The 21,701-nt window shown below is 37.3% G+C and overlaps 1 pseudogene; it reads left to right on the forward strand.

Moving 5' to 3' along the window:
• The first annotated feature begins 7,949 nt into the window (after positions 1-7,949).
• On the forward strand, positions 7,950-8,049 carry LOC138825651 (U6 spliceosomal RNA; annotated as a pseudogene).
• Positions 8,050-21,701: the final 13,652 nt, after the last annotated feature.

Below are 21,701 nucleotides of genomic sequence, written 5' to 3' on the forward strand. Positions count from 1 at the left end.
CAAAAGTATTTGAGAATATTACATAGGTAGGGACCAGAGATAGTAAGAGAGTCAAGTAATCATTATTAAAGGTATCGGATCCATTGAGGAACGAATCAGAGACCCCGCAGGTGCATCTGAAAATGTTCATATCCTGTGTCAAATGTTAGAAAATGTTTGAAAATTGTACAGGAACAGTCTGAGCAGTGTAGTGGGTAATATCACTGGAGAAATTCAGAAATGGTAATCTGTATTTAGATTAAATACAACAAGAAACTATGGCAGGGCAATGTGATATAAGCCTAGAATTCTAGCACTCAGACTAAAACAGAAGATTAGAGAGTGGAATTACATAGTGATACCTTCCCTGGACCAGGTAGTATAATTTTGTCTTAATAAAACAAACCAAACAAGAAAGGAATACACAGTTGGAATGCAGGGCTAATTTTGTCATTTTTTGCGAAGTCAAGTTTCCTATTGAAATGCAACTCATATATAATCCTCACTTGTGTTTTAAATTCTCTCTCCATTACAGAATATTCCTAGATGCAAAATGACTCATGATTACCTTCCAAAATTTGAGAAAGTAAGTAATCATCATTCTGTTGGATTCCAAAGAAATGATGAAGGATTACAAAGGCTTAAGCCTGGAGAAATAGCAAAGTTTATCTAATGTAGGACTTTGTAAATGTTGCTAAATTAGAATTGAGATTTAAAATAAATATTTTGGTTTTGTTTGTAATTTCATATTCTATTAGATATTTAAAAATTCTTTTCTTTTTTTGTCAGTTGTGTGGCCTGAACTCTGGGGCTGCACACTTTCCCTCAGCTCTTCAGCTCAAAGCTAGTACTCTACCACTTGAGCCACAGCACCACTTCCGAGTTTTTTTGCTTATGTGGTGTGGAGGAATCGAACCCAGGGCCTCATGCCTGTAAGGCAAGCAGTCTACCACTGAGCCACCTTCCCAGCCCCAAAATTATTTTTAAATAGAGGGTTTAATTGACAAATTCACAAATGATTCTTGCAGTCTACTTGCCTAGAATATTCTTTCAAGAGAGATATAATTAGAAATTAGTTAATAGATAATTCCAACAATTCATGTATAAAATGATAATGTGAATAATGTAGACAGAGTTGCCAAGAAATGCATGATATTAATTTATAAATTTATCAAAAGCAATTTTTTGAAGCTTTGGTATAACATAGTATTAGGAGAATAATTGTGTGACATCTTTTTCTTCTACCTATGTAACACAGGAAGCAATTCCCTTAATTATGTGCCTCTGTATACAATGAGAAAAATGCTAGATTAGGGGTTTGTTTTCATTTTTTTGTTTTATTGGTTTGTCCTAGTGCTTGAACTCTGGTCCTGGACACTGTCTCTGAGCCTGTTCATGCTCAAGGCTTGTGCCCTACCATTTCAATCTCAGTGCCACTTGTGTCTGGCTTTTGCTGAGAAGTTTATTGGAGATAAGCATCTAAGGAACCTTCCTGCCTGGGTTTGCTTTGAACTGTAACATTGCGCTCGTAGCATCCTGAATATCTATGGTAATTAAAAAAGTATAAATATAAATAATATTTGCAAATGGTCTGATCTCAAGAATACTAGGGGTGGGAAAATGATGCAACCCAGTTTATTGTGGTGTTCTTTCCAGAACATGGAGGGCATCACATTAGCAGAGGTGTAGTATTTTTCACAATAAAGATAAGCTATTAGTGTTGTAAATTAAGGGAACCTTTGAGGTGCACCCTACACCTTGGAAACTGTTGGGGTATGATGACTTTATGGCATAAGTCTTCGGATTGATGGTTACATAAATAATAGCTTACCCTGATAAACAATTGCTTACTCTTGAAAAATTAATTATTACAGATGCTTCATAGTTTTATCTTTTACCAGAATGTGGCTATTTTTCTGTTTATTTCTCAATCTGTAGCAACCCATTGGAATATGAATCTATTGCAGAATTACATAACATGCAAACAGGTATTCTTTTGAATCTCTCAGGTAGGAATGTTCAGAATTTGAAAATGAGTAGATATTAGTCATAGGAATTTTGAAGAACACATATATTCTGTCCTCTTAACAACTTATTTACTTTTAAAAGTTATGGGTTTCCATTGAATGAAACTGTTTACTGTTTTTGTATGAGAAAGTTTAAATTTATTCTTTTTTCAAAATATTGGCAAGTATATTGTGAAAATATTGTCTAGTTGGATAACATTCAAGTTGATGGCCCTCTGATTAAAAAGGTGTAATTAATTCAAATTTAATGCCAAATAGTATTGATTTTTAAAAGTTACTAAAAAATAATAATATTTACTATACCAATACAGTGAAATTTTATTTCATTTAGCTTATTTATTTAATTTAATTTTCTTGTCAAAGTTATGTACAGTGGAGTTACAGTAATTGTAAGGTAGTGAATACATAATGTTTCAAACTTGTTATCCCCTTTCTCATTTTTCTCAGTTTTCCGTCACCACAATACCCCTCACAAGTTGTAATGTACATTTTCATCATATTGTCTTGAGAGCATTGTTATTGCATTGGTTTGCCCTTTGTCCTATTTCTCACCATTTTGTTGTTCCTATTCCTTTCTGTAATTAAGGTAAATGTATACCAGTACACAGGGTATCCAAATCAAATACAGCAGGGAATAAACCATAGGGAAAAATGTCAAAAGAAAATAGAAATCACATAGTACATTAAAAACAACAACCACAAATAAAAATCTCTGTTTCCATATCTTGGATTTTATTTTGCTTAGCATCAGCATATATGGTCATATATATAACATAAAAAAGGCCCTGGAAAATAATAGTTGCATGGACATGATATCATGAAAACAACATTTTAACTGTTTAATATGGTAAAGATGGAATTAGGATTGGTGAATTCGCGATTCTGTTAAAGGAATTTCAAAAGAGTTTTAAAGTTATGACAGGTAAATTTTAATTGTTCAAACTTTTTAACAACTTAGCCTATTAAAAAAATAAAATTGCCTGGGAGAATAGGCTTTCATGCAAAGAAATCCATGGAGATTTAGCTGAGAGGGAGTGATGTGGGTGAAAATGGCTCTTTTTCACACTAAACAGACAAACCTCACAAACCTTGCTGTAAATCCTGTAGGTTACCTTGAGAATTTTCCTTACCCAAAAAATATACTCTTACTGTGTGAAACAAGGTTGTAGTGGAATTTAAATTCAAAGTTCTTTAAAAAAAGACATCAAAGCCGGGCGCTGGTGGCTCACGCCTGTAATCCTAGCTACACAGGAGTCTGAGATCTGAGGATCGAGGTTCAAAGCCAGCCCGGGCAGGAGAGACCATGAGACTCCTATCTCCAATAAACCACCAGAAAACCGGAAGTGGCGCTGTAGCTCAAGTGGTAGAGCGCTCGCCTTGAGCTGAAGAGCTGAGGGACAGCGCCCAGGCCCAGAGTTCAAGCCCCACGACAGACAAAAAAAAAAAAAAAAAAGACATCAAAATTGTGATTTGACCTTTACTTACTAAACAGTAATTCTCTGAAAAAGATAATTGTGTTCAAACTATTTAGGGGAAAGTGCCCTCCACAATGAAAGAAGATATTGGGTTTACACTTTTCTGTTTATAATACTTTCCACAATGTCTTTGCATATAAAGCACTGAAACACAGAAAAAAATCTGATTGGATACTTCAAACAAATGATTTCACATTTCTAAGTGGCTCAAAAATATAATATCATTATTAACATGAGACTGTGAAGACTTCTCTTATTACATAAGCCAAAAAGTTTTGGGATCAGAAAAGAAGAGCAAATGGAAAAAGTAAGAAAACAGTATTCTTCAAAGCCCTAGCTAAGCGTATTAGCTTCAGCAATGGAGGGAGGCCAAAACTTTTTAAAATAGATTGTCTTAATATTTTACCTACATAAAGTGGTTTTACAGAGCCTATTTGTCTCACTTCAATGCACACTAGATCGAATGAAGACATAAACATAAGTTCCACATCCAAATAAAATAGTTTTAAAAGAGAAACCATGAAGACGTAGCAGTGGGGGAGGTCTTATAGTCCTTCCACTTCACTAGACTTTAACCCAAGAAGCTGTGATTAATTGGAAATCAGGTAAGAGCTAAGAGGAGGACATAGAAATAGGTCATCGAAGTATTGTCCTTTGTAACAGACACTGTCATCCAAGGTATCGGTGATTTAACTCTATTCTTCTCCATACATCTTGTTAAGCAAATGCAAGACCAAGAAAAAAATAATCTATTGAAGTAATTTTGAAAAGAATAACTTCACTGTTCCTGATATGGTATCTAACGAGAGTCTTAAGTGAGAAGATAAAAGTGGAGTATTCTTCGGTTTCCTCTAAGCATCTTGTTAGCAAATTATATCTTTGAGGTTAGAAGTAATTGAACCAAAAAGTGGTGGAGTACTTATTTTTGTGGGCACTTTAGACATAAGAATACTTTCAAGGTAAAAGAAAAAACAGTATAGCTAAATATTTGTGATCACAGCTTCTTGGACTGGTTTTTTGGAGAAAAGGTTTTACCTGAGAGTTTGTCCTCATTATCATAGATGTTGGGCTTTCGTGGCAACCAAATGCAAGAGGGAAGTTTAATGGACTCGCTTGGACAAATAAACAGCATAATAGAAAAAATGGCAAATAATCTTTAGTGAATTACTTTGACCGATTATTTTGCCAGAACAAAGAAGGAAAGATATAATTCAAAATCACTTGACTGAAAAGTATGAAAAAGAGTAGTAAAGAGAGATGAGAGAAAACCTAGAGGACTGTTTTCTCTCCAACAGAGTAATGGGTTTTGATCTTGTTTCTTCCATTCTATATTCACCAGCTATCAAATGTATCTCAGGACTGGAATATCCAGTTCAGACAAAGAGATCTCCCATTAGAAAATATTTGCTGCAGATGTAGGTGATTTATAACCTTAGACAATCTATTTAAATCTGTTCAAAATTCTCCCCTACCCCAAACTGCCCTCTTTGAACAGTTGGTTTGCTTTTCCCATACTGCCCTTGATTAACTATTTAATATTTTGAGAGGTCATATTCATACTCTGTAGAGTTTGCTGTTTGGTTGTGATTTTTATGTGTTTGATTTTTGTTGTGCTTTTAAATAAATTTCAAAAGGTTGTGCAATTGTGTTACAATTAAATATGTCCATGTAATTGTCCAATGCTCCTGGATCAAAGTCACTCCTATCATTCTCAACCAACTCCTTCTCCAAGATTTATTTCAGATTTACCACTTCCTTTATCACATGTGTACATTGAGTATTCTAGTTGTGCTTGCCACTTTTTCATTTTTCATTCATTCTGTTTTTACTAATATTCTTCTCTGGTTTCAACTTCTTGATAGTCATTCTGTTAAACTGTCTGTTCATACTTTGACAGGTTTATATACATTCTATGGCATTTCAATCCTGCATATACTTGAACTGATATCAGCTTATATTTACATAATTAATTCATCTGCAATAACAATTTGCAAGACTGGAGACGTGAAGCCCCTAGACATGATTTTATTCTCATCCATTTGGAAGATTAATCTTTATTCAACAAGAAAGTTTAAAAATGGCTTAGAATGTTTTCCTAACTACCAGTTTTTATAAATTGCTTTGTACAATGGTTTGTGATTATTTTACTTTACATGGGATAATATTCTCTACTATGTATAACTTTTGGGAAAAGAAGAAAACTAAAATTTATTACTGTGGAGGAATATGATAGAAATAGAAGACAGATTTTATGTTTGTCACATCTCTCATGAGTACCCATATTCAAGACTTAAAGTCATATTTCTTAAGGAAAACATCAAACAACATGATAAGGCAACTATTCGTGATCTTTTAAAATGTACTTTATTATTTGATGAAATTTACTTTATTAGCTAATGTTTAGGCTTGAAATATGGGAGGCTGATCTAGGTAACACATTTCTGGAAGGCATCTACTGAACAACACAAATGGTCGGGGCTACTATTTCTATAATTTACGGAATGGTTGAACCTGTTTGGTATTAGTGCAGGATAATAAATCAACTCTATTGTAACTTGCTCCTTCCACTTGAAAAACTTTTAATGTTACTAAGTATATAATCGTCAAATGTCATTTTGGCGAATGTGCCTTTAAAAAGTTTATTTGAGGGGCTGGGAAGGTGACTCAGTGGTAAAGCACTTGCTGGCATGCATGTTTTTCTGAATTATATTTGACTTCTAAGTCAAGTTTTCCTATCCTTGGTAGAAAAATTATGGATCTATCCTTCCAGGAACTATTTTTTGGCCTACTTATACTGGACTGAAATATTTCATTAATCATTAGGAGAGGGGTATTAAAAATATTCTTGTGACATTTGTGATCTTGTTCACTAATATGGGCTGGTCATCTGTAAATTGAAAGTGTGAATTACAGTAGTTTCTCTCAGATTTTGTGATCTCATCTTTCATTTTAAGTTGCCTTGCATTTCACAATTGCTTACTGCTAAATCCTGTGTAATTGGGGCCCTGAATTATTATAGGAAATGAGGAGTTGAGATGAGTTTTCAATTACTTTCTGTTGGCATGTGGCATGGGCCTAGGTGTGAATAATTGCCCTTCTTATCTGATGATACAGATAACTAGGACCTAGGATCCTAGGACGCGTGGATCCTGTAGAAGAATAATACCTTTTGGACATCATATCAGCAAAATTTGGGTATGATCAGAAATATGGGGAAAACCATTCTGAGTTCAGCGAGTTAAAACAATATACAGAGCAGCAGAGTAAAATCCCTTACAGATTAAAGGAAAACAACATTTTTTTTACCAAGTGAATTCAGGAGACTAAGAACACTTAGAAGGTATCACAAGTTTATATCGAAGACATTGCATTGATACTTCTTATATTCTAATAAATATTCTAAACCTAATTATTTATATTCCTATTTATTGTAATAAATATCAAATTATTTGTCAAATTATCGATTAATTCTAGCAAGTTTCTTTGTGTGAAACATAAAATTAGCACATATAAATATAAAATATATAACTGTATGTAATCTAAGGAAATGTTTTTCATTGTTCTGTTGTGGTTAGGGTATCAAAGGCAACTCTGTTTTACAGTATTATTCCATTATCTCTACCTCAGAGTTTGGTAGAGTTAGACCTAAGCTTTACCATTTGTAGATTTACAGCCTAGAGGCAAGAGGAAACACTGTGATTAAAACATTACCAATTTAAGGCCTAATATCAAGGAAAAATATGGACTTCTCCTGGAGCTATGGAAATATTTGGCAATAGAAATTCAGTAGTGTAAGTTCCTGCCTGATTGGATGGTAGACAGGTCAGGACACTAGGTAATCATGCATAAGAACAATTTTTTTTCACCTTCTTGGCTTTAGCTACTTTTGAAATGGTAGGTATAATAAACAATTATATTTTGATAAAATACTTTCTAGTCAGAACTGTTTATTTCTCTATGATCCCTTGTAACTAAGATTAGTTTTTTTTTCCAGTAAGATAATCTTTGCTGTCAGGGTAAGATATTCTGGTTGGTCTGTTACTACATGGAAGAAGGGTAAAGGGTCAGTAGACATTTGTGCCAGTAAGACCTCATTTGGGAAATTTTAAGCTGCAAAAGTTTAGAAGTAGCTCTTCAGCAAGGCTTACTTTGAATCCATTAGCTCCACAAAGCTAACTCAGTTGATAAATAAGTACTTGAAAAGCCATATCTTTGAACCTAGCTATAAAGGCTACAAAATATGATGAAATTTAAAATGAAAAAGACTTAAAATAGTCATTGGCAAATAATTGCAAGTGTGAGCAATCTACCGAACAATATGTTTTTTCCATTATACACAGAATTTCAGAGAAATAAGATCAATAGCATTGTTAGTAACAATAAGGTTTCCTTGTTACAAATAGGCAACCAAGGATATATGCCTGTATAAAGATTACATCATTAACTACTTAAATTTACAGGATACTACATGCTTCAGCATCACGTATACATAAATTACAACAATATAGAGATTAACATGCCACTTGGACAGGGATGATATGAAAATATGCGAAGTATTCCATAGTTTTCATCCTTCAGATGCAAGAAATGAAAAACAGTTATTAAAAAGTTGATTACAAAAATACAAGTGTAACAACACATGCGATTCATATAATTAAAAGTTAGTCTTTTCACAATGATTTATTTTCTCTTTTTCCATTTTTACTATTCTAAATTATTCTAACTGGAGAGTAGAGAACTGATAGAAAGCAGAGGAAAGATTTTCCTGTGTATTAAAATGTACAGACTGAAAATGAGGACCAATGGTGTCTTCATGTGCAGCTTATTCTAGGAAGGAGAAAATAGGAAATAATACCTTCTATGTAAATGATTTGGGAAATGGCAGAGCAGAAAGTGAAATGATGCAACCAAAAATATAAAAGCAAAATAAGTTAGGATAATTATGGAGCAATCATATTATCTATGAGAACCATGAAAGACAGAGAGGAAGAGAGACATGTGCAATGAACTAACTAGCCACAAAATCCATGCCTCTGATCAATTTATAGAGGAAACAATTTTATTTTTAAAAGAGATGGAAATAGAATTTATAGTGTGTCTCTTTATGATGTGCAATGTAATGTATTGATATGCATTGTGTTGATCACTTTTCTGTTACTGTGAGGAAAATACCTGCAAGAACATTTCTAAGGAGGAAACTATTATATTGACTCATGGTTTAAGAGAACACAGTTTAAGATAAAGTGTCTCCATTGTTTTTAATTATATTTTTATTATCTTAAATAATTGTACAAGTGAATTTCCATTCAACAAATCAGTTTTTAAGTACAATGGATCTTTACATAACTTCACCACACCCTTCCAAATCTCACCCCACTTTAAATTTTTTCTACTGTCATACTATCTGTATTGAATATTATGCCTTCACTCTTTTCCTCCATAACTCTTTTTAATCCTTCCCTTTGAATTCCCCTCATATCTTAAGTGATAGTTTCCTGGTATTCATTTTGTTGGATTAAAAATTCAATTTTATAAGAAAATACACCTTTTAAATTCTCTGCAAATAGAATGCTTTGGTTGATATTGTTGTGAAAACTTGTATAAAGTTCTATCTTCCAAATATGAGACAGAACATGGGTCCTTTGTGTGTGTGTCTCTGACTTAGTTTACTTAACATATTTTTAGATCTATCCATTTCTTTGCAAATAATGTAACAGTCTTCATAATGGATGGGTGCAATACAATTGTGTATATGTGCCACACTTTCTCTAACCATCCCTCTGCCAAAGGGCATCTGGGCTGTTTCCTTAAGTTTTCTACAGTGAATAGTGCAGCAGTGAACATGGTTGTGAAAGTGATTTTACTGTAACCTTTTGGAAGAATTCATCACTATCTTTCTGGGAACAATCTTCTAGCCAGTTTTCCAGAATAAGCACATCCCTCTCTTCATCTCCATTAGAACGTATTGCAAATCCTCAAAAACACACTACCCCCTACAGGTCACAATAAGCTAAAACCACATGGTGCCCATATTTTTTCAAGTGTTTTTCATAATTGTACATATTATTTAGTGAGAACTTTCTTTTTTTTGGTTATTTATATTTTATTTATTTTTTTAAATTTAATTTAATTTTATTTGTGAACATACTGTACAGAGGAGTTACAATTACATGGGCAGGATAATGCGTTTAGTGAGAACTTTCTATGTACTTTTCTAATGTGGGAATGAGGGACATGACAATAGTGTAAAGGTAAGAAATATGCAATTTAATTAGCTATTATCATATTTAAAATCATTTTCAGCTCTAACTCATAGCCTCACTTACTATTATTTTAATCTTTATTTGATTACTTCATCTATCCTCTAACTTATAACAGGTGAGTTAAATACGAAGGCAGAAACTGTGGTTTGATTTTGACACTCATGTGTGAGGATGCACAATAAGGGCAAATAGATGAATTGGATTTAATAGTTATTATCCATTTTGTTAAAGTAGAGATGATTTTGCCAAACTGATTCTCACAATTCATATTATATTCAACAACAAGAAACGTGTGACAATTCCCTTTGTTTTGCTCCTTATTAACTTTTGTTTCCATTTAATTTTATTTTTATTTATTTATTTTTTGTCTGTCGTGGGGCTTGAACTTGGGCCTGGGTGCTCTCCCTCAGCTCTTCAGCTCAAGGCGAGCACTCCACCACTTGGGCCACTTCCGGTTTTTGAGTGGTTTATTGGAGATAAGAATCTCTCGGACTGGGCTGGGAAGGTGGCTCAGTGGTAGAGCGCTTGCCTTGCATGCTCAAGGCCCTGGGTTTGATTCCTCAGCACCACATAAGCAAACAGAATAAAGCCAGAAGTGGCACTGTGGCTCAAGTGGTAGAGCGCTAGCCTTGAGCTGAAGAGCTGAGGGACAGCGCCCAGGCCCAGAGTTCAGGCCCCACGACCGGACCCAAAAAAAAAAAAAAAAAAAAAAAAGAATCTCTCGGACTTTCCTTTCCTGTCTGCTTTAACTTGCAATCCTCAGATCTCAGCCTCCTGAGTAGCTAGGGTTACAGGCATGAGCCACCGGCGCCCGGCTACCATTTTATTTTATAATGAAGGATTATTTCACGAATCTATTGTAGATACAAAAATATGCTAAAATATTTCTATCCGTATGCATTGATATATACATACACACATATGTTACACAGGTTATAAAGATAATATATAACTTCTGGAACTGCACAATTTACTAAATTATTAAAATCATTGATGGCTCATGGCTGGAATCCTGGTTACTCAGGAGGCTGAGATCTGACGATTGTGGTTTGAAGCCATCTTGAGCAGGAAAGTCCATGAGCCTCTTATCTCCAAACAACCGACAGAAAATCAGAATTGGAACTGTGGCTGAAAGTGGTAGCGTGGTAGCCTTGAGAGAAAAAGCTCAGGGACATCACCTAGGCTCTTAGTTCAAGAAGTGCAATCTATCCCAAAAAATCTATTTAATTTACCCCTGTGTAAGTAGAGTATTTCCGTCACCCAAGTGCACATCCATACCCATTTGCAAGGTAACTGTTTTGTCTGAAGTACCACAAAACATTATCACTTAAGTAGAAAGTATTGCAATGTGGGTTCATTCTATCTCTCTCATGGATTTTTCTCCACTCAAATACTCAAATCTTACATTTATTCTAATTATTTAAAATCATAGTTTTTTCTTTAATACCCATAATATTAGAGTTTGAATTGAGTGTCTTGTGCCCCCAAAATGGTTGTTCTTACCACTTTGTCATGTCCTCAGACTTAAATTATCCTGATTATTTTTCAGATAGAATCTGGCTTCCTACTTGTATCTGATTTTGGGCTCAGTACACTTTATGTTATTCTTCCTGGAATTTAAAATAACAGGTGCATGGCATTGTGTACAGATCTTTCTGTCCAGTCTGGGTTTTAAGCACTATCCTTACAACAGTTCGCTCCCATGTAGTCAGGATATTCATAAGCTTGTCATAGTTTTTTTTTATTTGCATTTTCTGCAGGTTCTTGAGTACTGAATTAATTTGTGTTTTCTTGGGTTGTTTTGTTTGATTTGAATATATGGATTATTGTTCTTCACTTTTCCTTTTGTTTCTTTCACTCATGTTCTTAACTAAAGTGCTGAGAAACCAATTCTTCTTTCTCAAGATAGTCAAGATGAATATTATTTATTCCAAAGAAATTTCAGTAATATTTAAACACCTCATACCTATGAATAGTATACAAATGCTAAGTTCTGAGAAGGATCTTTTTATTTGCACAGCAGTCTTTGGCATACACAGACAGATCATGAATTTTATGAAGTTAGTAAAACTACAGATGCTCGCCAGGTGGAGAAAAACCTATTATTAATTGTTTGACAGGGTCTTCCCTTCTCGTGAAAGAAATATGCTGCTTGATGCAGGATTACACAAAATCATATTCCTAGGAGGAACCTAAAAATCATCTAATACAACAGACTTGAGAATGATGAATTGACTTCCTGAATAATTTACTTTTGGGTCAAATAAAAGCAGACTTACAAAGAGAGAGTAGACTTTAGAGAAACATGAGTTGTATGTAAATAGGTGCTTAGCTGATTTTGTTAATTTGTGAACTAATACAGGGGAATAAAGTACAGCAAGTTTAAAATTAAAGAACTTCACATTGAAATATTCATTTGTGTGTGTGTGTGTGTGTGTGTGTGTGTGTGCACTCTCGTGCGAGTACGCGCACACACGTGTGCATGTGCTCATGCATACATTCATTATTCTTGAGGCTTGATACTGAGTAGGCATTATTCTTAACCTTCTGTGCCCAAAGGTAGTGTTCTACCACTTGAGCCACTGTTCCACTTTTGGTTTTTTAGAGATAATCGTATGTATTTTCATGATTTGACTAGCTTTGAACTGTGGCCTTCAGATCTCAGCCTCTTGAGTAGCTACCTAAGCTGATTCAGCCTCTGAGTAGCTAGTTAAAATTCTGTCTGTCCTCTATGCTTCACTGCTCTTTTATTCTTTTCCTGAGGTAATCACAAGCGTAAGTCATGTATATGTCTAGTTACTTTAAAAAATACTCTTACTGCTTGGCACCAGGGGCTTCCACCTCTACTTTTAACTACTAAGGAGGCTTGAGAATAGAACCAGGCCAAAAGTTTAGTGGACCTCCTTCTCAATATATAGCTGGGTGCATTGGATCATTTCCACCACACTGCACTATCTACAGGCTAAGATTGGAAGAACTGCGGAATCCAGGCCAGCCAAGGTAGGAAGCTAGACAAGTTGGTCTGCAACTCTGATGCCATTGATGATGGGAAGGCTAAAATGACAGATCAGGTGCATGTTCTTGTGGAAAGGGAACCCCTATCCTAAAATTAACCACTGATATGACGCCTGCCTAGCAAGAGCAATAACTCAAGTCGAAATCCCCACAATTTCCCACAACCAAAATAAGTATATACATTAACATACAAAAACTTAGTAGAATCTGTTCTTTGCTCTAATATCAGCTTTATCTGATTATCATATGATGTGACAGAATAGGTTCTTTATTAAACTTAAGATATATTTTAAAAGACCTAGAAAATTCTTTCTCACTTATTAAGTGCAAATGTATGGCAAATTGTCTCATTTCTTACATATTTGACTATCACTATAAATTCAGCTTATGATTATTATGAATAGTAACATATTCTGATTTATTACTTTGTAACAGTTTTTACACTTTTTGCTTCTCTACTGAAGTTTAATTATTAAAGTAGCATCATCAAAATATATTCCTTGGGTACTTAGTGCAGTTTTTTACAAAATTTTTAACCAATGGTTTATATGAATCCTTAATTCGTATATTGTTTGGTTTATTTTTAATTTCAATTTAATTTTATTGTAAAGGTAATGTACAGAGGGGTTACAGTTACATAAATAAGTACATTTCTTATGGAAGGAACATTGTTATCTCTTCCATCGATTTTTTGTATGCTCAAAATAAGAACTACTGATTCTTTTGCTGTTGCTATTAATCAATTGGTACTTTTTCTTTCTTTGTTCATGCATTTTTATAAGAAAATTTATATGCAGAGGGTTTACAGTTACTTAAGTCATCTAAAGAGTACACTTCATTTTATTTTCTAAATTTCAAATTTTGAACTTAAATATTTTCTTTTTTTCTTTTATCAGAGTTGTAGGATTAGCTAATATAATTTCTTTGTTTTTTCACATGTAAATTATTCAGACACATATATTTTGCTTTTAAAATATTTATGATGTGAATATTTAAAATTATTTTTTGAATTTTTATACGGTTGGTAAATTTAAATAAATTTATTTCTTATAGTTATAAACATATTTGTCCAGGTAACAAATACTGTATTTTCAAGAAGCACATACTTTATTAAGAAAAGTTACATTACCTGGTGACTTTTTGGAAATATTTGTACTTAAATTAAAAAAAAAAGTTTGAGCTGGGCATGGAGATTTGTGGCTGCTATTTTCTAGCTACGGTGGGAAGTGTAAATAGGGTTTGTAATTCGGGAGAGACAGAGCAACTATAATACCTTATTATAAAAATATTCAGAGTGAAATGATTAGAGATATAGCCACCCCTAGCGAGATATAGAGCACCTGGTTATAATATTCTAAATCTTGAGTTAAAACACGACTAACATCATTTTTTTGTCAAAATAAAAGGATACATGTTTCAAAATGTTTATTATTTAAAACTTATTTGAAAAGGTTCTCATGTCTTCTATTGCTTAATTTTCAGTTTACTTAATCTATAGGAATCCAAGTGTATTGTGATTATTTTATTTCTACTAAACTTTTAGATAGTACGAGAAATATTCTTATTTCATATATTAACCTACATTTTCTATTTGTGATAATTTCCTCTGTTTAATATGATAATATCAATATTCCAATTGTGTGTATGTGGTGTGTGTGTGTGTGTGTGTGTGTGTGTGTGTGTGTTCATGTGGTTTTTGTGTGTGTGCTTTGGGTGTACTTTGTAATGCTTAGGAGATCACACCATTGCTTCACATATGCTAGGCCAATGTTTTACCACTGAGCTATACTGTCTAGTTATAATCCAAATAGTGTTTTAATTTTGACTTTTAAATTTTCATTCCTAGTATGTTTTTTTTCAAAATTATATATGACAAAATGTGATCCATCTTCTATCCATGTTAGCAATTTTTATTATTTAGAATATTTCCACTGCTTTTCCAGTTCCAAACTCTTGTGTTTTTAATTGATAAAGGTTTTACTGCTTCTTTTCTCTCTTCATTCTTTTTCCCTTTAGAGTTGACCTATTCTTTCTCTTACCCAGATGTCAGGCCACATTGAGGCTCCTGCAACCCACAGCCTTGCTCCTAGTATAGTCACCAATAGGCCAGTGTCCCCAGGATCCAACACAGACTTCTGACTTGGGTAAATAAAGAGGCTGTGCTTGAGTAGCCCACAGTCAGCAGTCAGCAGTCCTGGCACATGGGCATCTACTAAGGCCACCCTAGTAGCTATGGAAACTCCGACCTGAAGAAAGTGTCAGACACACCCATGCAGGCTGACTTTGGAGAAGCTCCTCTTCCAGGTGTAGCATGGTGACGTTTGAAGCAGAACGTGGCAGTGCACACACTAGTAGATCACAGCACACACTAAAACAACTTGGTAAGCAATGGTCCTGTGCTCAGAGAGCTGACAGAGGCAGGAAATCAGAAAGAGGGAGAGAGAGAGAGAGAGATGGAGAGAGAGAGAAAGAGAGAACTCAAGGCTACCTCTGATTTGTACCGGTTTCGATATCCTTGCCGAGAAATGCATACTTTCACCAAGAAATAAAAAGGAAAACTCCTAAGTCTAACTCTGATGGAGTAGCTGAGATCAATCTAGACTTCCTACCATAAACAATCACAAAAGTGGAAGTTATGTGAAAAAATATATGTATATAAATGTATATATAATATAAATATGTAGGCATATATATGTATATTCAAATATACAATGTGAATATGTATTGTATGTACAATGTATAACATACAGTGATTAAAAAAAAGAAATACATAGTATTTGAAGGAATAATGACCAAAACCTTCCCAAATTTGATTGAAAGCATGAACCCTTCTATGCAGGAATCTAGCAGCTTAAAGAAGACAATTAACATAATTACACAGGTCCACACTAAGACACATTCTAATTAAACAGTCAAAGACAGGAAACCTCCCAAAGCACAGAGACACAACTCATCACACAAAGGATCTTCAATCATATTATGACAAATTTCTAATCAGACACTAGATTAACAATTAGACATCAAGAGCAACAAATTTAAGGTGTTAAAAGGACATATCTAATACCAACCTTTCTAACAAATATATATACTTCCCCCAAATGTGAGAAATGAGCTAAGTAACTAACGATGGCTCAGGCATATAACCTTACCTACTCCGGAAAGTGAATTGTGAGGATTGTGGCTCAAAGACAGCCTGGGCTGGGTGCTGGTGGCTCACGCCTGTAATCCTAGCTACTCAGGAGGCTGAGATCTGAGGATCGCGGTTCAAAGCCAGCCTGGGCAGGAGAGACCGTGAGACTCCTATCTCCAATAAGCCACCAGAAAACTGGAAATGGCGCTGTAGCTCAAGTGGTAGAGCACTCGCCTTGAGCTGAAGAGCTGAGGGACAGTGCCCAGGCCCAGAGTTCAAGCCCCACGACCAACAAAAAAATTTTAAAAAAAGACAGCCTGGACCTTGTCCCCTCAGGAGCAAGTTGTAGGAGAGCTGTCCTTGAGAAGGACGGAGATCTTCTTGCCATGTCATTGCTGGAACAAATATAGGATAAGGTGGCCATCAAGAATGGAGGCTATTGGCCAGTGTCTCCACAGAAGCAATTTATGAGATTCAGGAGTCCTCTACAAGATCAGAGGACTTTGACCACTGTCCTAGTAGTTTCAGGAATGGCATAACAATGACCAGAGCAACCTCAAGCCCACATGGAGTCCTTAGCAACAGTCTTTGAAGCTTATGGGCTAGAGTATCAATGCTGGCAAGCTATGATTGCTCCATGTTCTCTGACTTCACTGGCCCAGACTCTGATTGGTCCATTTCTTCTATGATGTCACTATGATGGGCTGTGATAGCTCCGTTTTGAGAGGTCATGCAGGGTATATAGGAAGCCACTGTGCTCCAACCTATGTCAGTTAACACATCTAGGAGCTCTTGATTGGTGAAACGCTGGACTGATTCAAACAAAATTCATTATTTTTTCTGATTTTGGGGGGATGAGTTGTCGTTTGGTTTTGCTATTTCTTTTTTTTTTTTCTGGGTTTCCATTATTTTATTTAGTTGATTTTAGGTAGACTTGCTACCCACCATCATAGCAGAAGAATGGAAGAATACAAAGAATCATCCTCCATATTCTTGAATGAAGAGATCATCAATCAATACCAGATGAAAGAGCTCATCGACCATGATACCAATAGACAAGTGAAGCTGGCCATCCACACCTCACACACATGGAAGTGGCAGTTAAAATACTCCTGAAGGGATGAAAGGTGACCACTTGTTGCTTGTTCCTGTCTAGCAAAGCAACACGTCGTGGTAATCCAAACATCTGGTTAATTGTGTGCCTTTATAAGACCTGCAAATCCTTAGCTAGGGGCTCTCCTCCTAGGCTCCACTGTGTCGAAGTGTAGGACAAGGCCCAAGCTGCAGCCCATTTAAATAAAAAAAGCTGTAGAGTCTGACTCTCGGTGGTTTTTTTTGCTGGGAGTGTCCTGCAACCATGGCATAACATATTAGTGGGGCTCATCTCGGATACCCCCCAAAGACCCCCGAGACCTCAGACTCCAAAGGTAAAACAGGGCTGTCTTTGTTAATTTGTCTTGTCCTCTCATTTGTCTGTTTTACTTTCATTTTCCCTTGTGAGGATATCCCCTCAAATTTGTAAAGGGTTGTCAAAGTGGACCCACTTGCACGACAACCCTGGAGGAACTGGGAGACATCCCAGATCCTCTTCTGGGGAGGGAGTAACCCTGCTGTGTGGAGCAGGGGTCCTTGGAAGCCCACTGTGTGGGGCGGGGTCCTTGGAACCCCGCTGTGGGGCGGGGGGGTCCTTGGAACCTTGGCATGTGAATTGTGGGGTGAGGATTGGTTTGGTGTTGGGCCGGAACTGACCAAGAGAGCCTCCTAACAGAGGCCCAACTCGCCCATCATGGGACTGCTCCTTCTGCTGTGGGGCATGGGTATGGAACCCCGCCATGACAGGAGTCAGCAGACCAATTTGGGAGATCTCCACTTTGTAAGCTTTTTTTTTGTAACTGTCAGGCCTGCATGTGTTTTGTTTGTGCTGTTTATTGTTTTTTGGACTTTATGACTGACAGGACTGGAAACCATGGGCAACACTCCATCTAGCCTCCTAGACTTACAAAAAGAAACTAAGAAAGAGGAAAAGAAAGTGTACCCCCTGGTTTTTCAGGGAGATAACTTGGAAGAAGAAATGTTTCCTCACCCATGCTCCCCTTCCCAGGTTCCTTTTGCAGAACCTGAGAATTATCAAGAGGAGGAGGGAGCTATAGAACACTTGGCACCTGCCCTTAAAGTTTTTGAGGGGCCAGTCACTCAACGCTGCAGTGGGATTACCCCCCATCTAATGCAGCTGATTTTTCCTTACATGCCATAGGTACTGTGGATGTGAATGGTCAACAGCAACCCAATAGTGTCCATTTTCTACCAGTGATCTATAAAATTGGTGCATCCAAAATGCCCCCTTTACTGAGAAACCCCAGGATTTAATTCGTTTGCTTGAAACTATTCTCTTTACTCATCAACCCACTTGGGATGATTGCAGTCAGCTTTTACAGGTTCTTTTTACCACTGAAGAGAGAGAACGTATCTGAGAGGCGGCCCAGAAACATATCCGTGGCCCCACAGGAGAGCCCATCAAGGATCCTGCCCTGATAGCTGCCTATTTTCCTGAGATCCAACCAACATGGGACTACAATATAGTTGAAGGTAGGGAGTGACTCCTCATCTACCACCAAGCTCTGTTGGCAGGTCTCAAAGCAGCGGCTTGCCAACCTACTAATATGGCCAAGGTTTATGATGTAAGACAGGGAGTAAGTGAAAATCCAGCAGCATATCTTGAGCGTCTCATGGAAGTTTTAGTCAATATACCCCATATGAACTTGAGACCAGGAGTCGACACAGATGATTATGTTTGCCTATATAGATCAAGCTGCACCAGACATAAAGTTGCAGGCTCTAGACAGCCTTGGTGAAAAGTCTATTAGGGATCTAGTAGCCACAGCAGAAAAGGTTTACAATAAGAGAAACAGAGGAGCAAAGTCAGGAAAGGAAGGACAGAGAACGTAAAATGGAGCATGAAAAGAGAAACTGGGCCAAGGAAAATATGACAGATTTGTTGGACTCGCCACTATCGCATGCTGAGCATACCAGGTTCACAGATGGCAGCAGTTTCATTTGAGATGGAAAAAGGTACGCGGGCCCAAAAGTCACCACGGACACTGTAATAGTGTTGGTAGAAGCACTGCACCAGGGAACATCTGCACAAAGAGCAGAGCTAGTGGCACTAACAAAAGCCCTACAAATGGGAAAAGGGAAGAGACTAAACATTTACACAGACAGTCGGTATGCTTTTGCCACCATGCATGTCCATGGAGCCATTTACCAAGAGAGGGGACTGCTGACAGCTGAGGGAAAGACTATTAAAAACAAACAAAAAATATTAAGCCTCATCTGGGCCTTAGGGGAAACAGCAAATATTGCCATTATGCACTGCCCTGACTATCAAAAGGGAACTGATTCAATAACCAAAGGAAATAACTTGGCTGATCAGGCAGCTAAGGAGGCAGCCCTCCAGCCCAGAGCAGAAGTAGTGACACTAGTAGACCCAGGGCCACAAGCTTTGCCTCCTGAGCCTCAGTATTCCCGAGAAGAATTGGAGTGGATAAAGAAAATTCCCAAGGCCTATAAACCCCCGGGCAGAGAAGGAAACAAAGACTGGTGGAAAACTGGTGAGGGGAAACTTACCTTGCCAAAAAGATTGGGCAAGGGGATTCTTAAGAGAATCCATCGGGTCTCTCACATGGGAACCTGAAGAATGCAGGACTTGCTCCGACACTCAGAAGTAAAAATTAGTCAAGGGAACCAACTCATTGAGGACATTGTTAAAAATTGTAAAGCCTGTCAGCTCACCAATGCCCCCAATCAGCCGGTTACAAAAGGAGCTTGCCTCCATGGAGATATGCCAGGTGTGTATTGGGAAGTAGACTTCACAGAAATTAAAACTGGAAAATTTGGATATAAAAATTTGCTAGTTTTTGTAGACACCTTTTTCAGTATGGGTTGAAGCCTACCCAACAAAGCATGAGACCACAAACGTCGTGGCTAAGAAGATCCTGGAAGAAACTTTACCCAGGTATGGCTTCCCATCCCCCAATGGATCAGACAATGGACCGGCCTTTGTCTCAAAAGTAAGTCAGCAAATAGCCGTGGCATTGGGGATGGATTGGAAATTGCACTGTTCTTATAGACCCCAGAGTTCAGGGCAGGAATGAATCGGACTCTAAAAGAGACCTTAACTAAATTGGCCTTGGAGACTGGTGCAGACTCGGTATCTCTCCTTCCTTTTGCCTTGTTTAGAATAAGAAATTCACCCTATCGGCTTGTCTTTAATTGCTTGCTAATTTGGATGATACAAATTTCTGTGTAAGCTTGACTATTTACAGCTGGTGCATAAGAGTATGTGGCCCCAGCTTAGAGCATTATATGATTCTGCTTCTATTCCTACCCCACATTTGTTTAAACCAGGGGACTAGGTGTTTGTTCTAAGGCACAACTTGTGATCTCAGGAACCACGATTGAAGGGACCTTACATGGTGCTACTGGCTACACCCACTGCCCTTAAGGCGGATGGCATTGCTGTTTCGATCCACTGCTCCCATGCCAGACCAGCTGACCCCTTTTCCCTGGATGACCATGGGGAAACATGGGAAGTCTCCAAGCATCCTACCCAATCTCTCCGCATACGCCTCAAGAAAAGAAAAATGGGCTGATTGTTATTGGTATACTCATTCAAGATCAAGTGCTGTTGAAGTTTAGTTTTGGGCCACAGCCACAAGATTGTGGCTCAGGACCATAAATCAAGGGGGAGGGGGGAAATGAAAGGTTAAAGTTTGAGTCAGTGACCACTTGTTGCATGTTTCTGTCTAGCAAAGCAACACACGGTGGTAATCCAAACACCTGATTGATTGTGTGCCTTTATAAGACCTGCAAATCCTTAGCTCAGGGGTCTCCTCCTAGGCTCAGCTGTGTCAGAGTGTAGGACTAGGCCCAAGCTGTAGCCCGTTTAAATAAAACAGCTGTAGAGTCTGACTCTCGGTAGTCTTCTTGAGGGGCGTGGGGGGGGGGATCCTGCGACCATGGCCTAACAGCGAGAGTCCTCCAGTCATCAGTTAAAGAATGAGGTGGATATTTTTAAGAAGGTATGGCACAAACACACCATCATGTTGTACCAGGTGATGGAGAAGGAAGAGTATGTATATCTCATCAATGGAACTGGCCAGTAGGGGATACCTTCTGGGGTGGATCTCAAAATCCTGCCGCCTATATGAGGATGAAACCAAGAGGCTCTTCACACAAATTGTAAGTGCAGTTCAAGACCCACACCAGAACAGAATCACACACTGAGACCTTAATTCCAACAATACTCTGTTGGATACCAAAGGCAATATCAAAGTCAGTGGTTTTATCTGAGCATCTGGTTCACCCTGGGGCAGTTGCTATCAAATGTATGTGCTGCTGTGCTATTCCACCCCCCTAAATTTTCCTGGAGGAAAGAAATGATGGCCGGGTGCCAGTGGCTCACTCCTATGATCCTAGCTATTCAAGAGGCTGAGGTCTGAGGATCAGGGTTCAAAGCCAGCCCAGGCTGGCTCTATCATCTGACCAGACTCATACTGATACCAAAGACTAATTTGAGGTGGAGATGGCAGTGGATAGAGATGGCTAGCAAATAGTTACAAATCTTCTCAGAATAAGCTGCTGAATGTGGGCCCAGGAACAGAGCAGTTCCAGACAAAGGGGAGAAGAACCCTAAGAGATATCAAAGATAATTTCACTTGAAAGCCAGAAAGCCCTGTTATTGAGATGGGAGAGATTTGTAGGTGGTGTACTAACAAAAAGAGTTGTAAGTGGGATCCACGAATTGAGATCAAAA

The sequence above is a fragment of the Dipodomys merriami genome, unplaced genomic scaffold, assembly GCF_024711535.1.
Source record: "Dipodomys merriami isolate MVZ:Mamm:240054 unplaced genomic scaffold, mDipMer1.0.p SCAF_139, whole genome shotgun sequence".
In the NCBI taxonomy this organism is placed as follows: Eukaryota; Metazoa; Chordata; class Mammalia; order Rodentia; family Heteromyidae; genus Dipodomys; species Dipodomys merriami.